General features: G+C 32.3%; 1 non-coding gene across 1 annotated transcript; it reads right to left on the reverse strand.

The window, feature by feature from the left end:
* Positions 1-908: 908 nt before the first annotated feature.
* Positions 909-1,035, reverse strand: LOC149995888 (small Cajal body-specific RNA 15). Its single transcript, XR_016507543.1, has one exon.
* Between the last annotated feature and the right edge of the window lie 2,598 nt (positions 1,036-3,633).

The raw sequence follows: 3,633 nt of genomic DNA on the forward strand, positions 1-3,633 counted from the left end.
CACCTTAAAGTCTACAAAAATTAATTATTAACTTTGTGGAATAAAATACTTCAAGAATGAACTTGCTAAAGAATGCTAAGGTCCATATAAAAGATATAATGGTCAGTATTACTATTATCACAAGGAAACCAGCACACTGTTCTTGTTCTTCTGGGTAGATTGGAGATAGGGTGATGACAAAGATATAGATTCTAAACTTATGTATTTTATGACAAAAAAATAATCACTAATGAAGTATTCACATTGATAAGTTTTCATAAAATAATATGTAGATAAAACTATATCTTTATGTAGACAAAATTGTAAAAAGTTTTGTTTTGTTTTAAAGGCAATAACAACACAATTTTAATAGGTGATAGTTAAATGAAATGCATTCACATACATAAATTGCACCTCATTTTTATCTTAATATACCTAGTAAATATCCCTTAATGTTACAATCTCCTTTGCTTATTGTCTGAGGATAATTTTTACTTATCGTTATGAAAATAATATAAAAACACCCTACCATGCCTCATAATCATGGGTGATAGAAAGGAACTAATAATACTTTAAAGAATTACAGAATACATTGAAATATACAAAATGTTATATTCTTGTATTTATTTGAATAATATATAATTTAATTAGATTTTAAATAAAATTTATTTTTCAAACTTTCAAGACTAATTGCTTTTCTTTATTTCTTACACTATCTTCTAAATAATAGAATATAAAAACCACAAAGGACCAACAAAATAAAAACTCCCAATCCAGGTCTATCAAAACTAATCATCCTTTTTTGTGTGACATTAATATGAATAATGCAAATACTCTTACAAATGTACAGAGTTCCCAGAGAGCAGGATATATACTAGTCTCAGTTTTATGTTTGCTGGTAGTAGTTCTTTTTTTTTTTTTTTTTCTATTGCTGTTGGTAGATAAGTAGGTCTTGAATTTATTTTGCAGACAAGACCTGTTCTATCTACCTTTTTATTTAGGAGGCTAAAAGCTGAGTCAGCTTGACTTCAAGGACTCTATTTTCTTAGTCTCCAGTGCTGGTAGTAGTTCTTAATTATAGCATTTAACTGTTTTTCTTTTTTGAGCAAAATCTTGATGTTAAGTAGCTCCCCAATTATCTTTTCATTTCTCTCTTTATTGCAAAACTGAATGAAATAATTGTTTGTATTTTTTCACATCTTTGTCTTTTTATTCCTCTTTTCACAATAAATAGTCTTTCTCTTCGCTCCTCCATTGGAACTGTTTTTACCAAGTTCAGAACAACTTTACTAAGCCAAATCCAATGATTAATTCTAAGTCCTCAATGTATCAAACTTCCATCTATATTTGTCACAGTTCATCACTCCTGTCTTCTTATGTTAACTTTACTTGGTGAGTAGGGCACCATTACACTCCTGCCTTCCAATGCCTTCCCCTGTGCTGGCTTCTTATCATCTATACCTGTAAATTTAGGAGCTCTTGATCTTGACTCTGATGTTTATTCTGTAGGCCTAACTATTTTTCTGAACTCCCAACTTATTTATCAAAGGGATTGGGCAAAAAGGAAAAAGGACTCATGGACATGGACAACCGTGTGGGGATTGCTGTAGGGAGGAGGGGCATGTGGGGACTAAATGGTAATGGAAAAAATACAATAAAATGAAATTAAAAACTCTACTTCTCTTTGGTACTTTAATATATATCAGCATTAAAATAGATTTTGTACAAAATACAACTTTTGATCACCTCTCTAAATTCTAAAAGGCAGGCTGCCTAAGGACAGGATCTTGTTAAATGTCATGTATAAAAAAGATTGGCAATGGGACCTAGAATATAGTATTTAGGAATAAACACTAAAGTAAATCAAAACAAAAACAAGGATATAACAATTTAAATGCAGTAATGGGTGGGATTTGAAATAACACGAGATCTCCATGAATAGCATCACGTGAGGCAAAGCCAGGATTCAAATGAAAAAACAAAAGATCCCAAAGGCAAGATATACTTAGCTAAGAGGTTTTAGAAATTTCTTGTGTAGAAATGTATGCAATATTTGAAATATAAAACCTATTTAAATTATCTATCATCATCTATCATCATTTACCTTCATGGGATCTCAGGCTTTTTTAAAGTTAATAAGGTCTTTGTGATTTAAATATTACTAACAATAACAATGGATATTTTGGATCCAACTGCAGGTACGATTATGCTACCCATTTCGGCTGCCCCAGATAAGCAATATCTTTCAAAGGCAGACTTGGTGAAGACTTGTTGCTCAGTGTCTTTACACAGTAATCAGATCAATTACATAACAATGCCCCTCACAAGAGAGGTATTTGTATGAGCTGTTTCCAGCTAATGTGTCAGCTCTCTGTACTTAGGTCTGCTGCTGTTATCTGCTCATATAAGTTTATCTTCTAGACTAGCTCACAGTAGAGAAATAGAATGCACACACACATACCCATGCACACACACACAGTATCTAAAACTGTATCTAAAAATAACTAAAATGGAGTTTAATCTAGACTTGATATTGGATCTCTTCCAATTACAATTCATCAAATATTTAATGAAACATTAGTGGTTCTACTCTTAATATTCAGAAGTGTTTTAATTTTCTGATCTTTTAAATGGGATGGAAGAATGAAGAGGAGAAAATGTTTAAAGAAATATAAAAGAATCTGCTTCTATCTTTTCTCGCCTCTATTACAAACAAGAAATCATCATTCAATTTAAAAAGTATTTCTTTTTAATACCATTCTATGCTGCTCCACTTGTGAACTTTATGAGGACAAAAATAATAATGTTATCAAGCCCTGGGCTGGTGATAAGAAGCAACAGCCATTTCTAATTTCAGTTGAGGAAAAAGCAGCTACATTCACACCCTTTAGAATATTCAGAGCACCCTGAAATGCATGTTGGCCACTGTGCAGTGTATTTTTGGCTATTGCACGTCTGTGTTATTCCATGAAACTCCGGGTACTTATTTCAGGATGTAGAACGTATAGTCCTTATGAGTTTCAGGATATCAGCCCTCAGGCTGATATAAATGAGTTCTTGAGTGTGAATATGTCTTTATGCATCAACATCTTCAGTAAATAATTTCACGTCACTTCTTTGCCAACCACTCTGTGCATTTGATAGAGTAAGTACGGTACAGGATGGTTGCAGGGACACACTGAACATCTTTGTCATTTTCTTGGCAGTTTTCCAGTTGAAAATATCAAGCGTATTTGGGTTTAATCTGAAAAACCATTTCAGTTTTATAATTATTGTCATCTTTAGTAAATTAATCCCACACATGCCTTTGTCTGTCATGTGAACCATGCAGAAATGTCAAATTATGTCACCTCTATAAATGGTAATCTTGGAAGAAGGATTAAATGCTAAGGGTGATCAGTCAGAGAAAGTGGCAAGTCGCCTGGCTCAATGATTAAAGTCTAGACCTGAAAATAAGGATTACTAGGTTCTATTTGTGGCTTTGCTATCAATTTGCTATATGACTTTTAGCAAGACTTTCACCAGGAATTAGTTTTCAGATATGGGCTAGTGCAAAAAAACAAATAAATAAATAAATAAATAAATAAATGTAGACCTTCAAAACCTAAGAGAAAGTGGTAATTTTATTTCTTAGAAGTATTACCAGTTTCTTAG

The sequence above is a fragment of the Furipterus horrens genome, unplaced genomic scaffold (assembly GCF_987537825.1).
Source record: "Furipterus horrens unplaced genomic scaffold, mFurHor1.1.pri manual_scaffold_12, whole genome shotgun sequence".
Lineage (NCBI taxonomy): Eukaryota > Metazoa > Chordata > Mammalia > Chiroptera > Furipteridae > Furipterus > Furipterus horrens.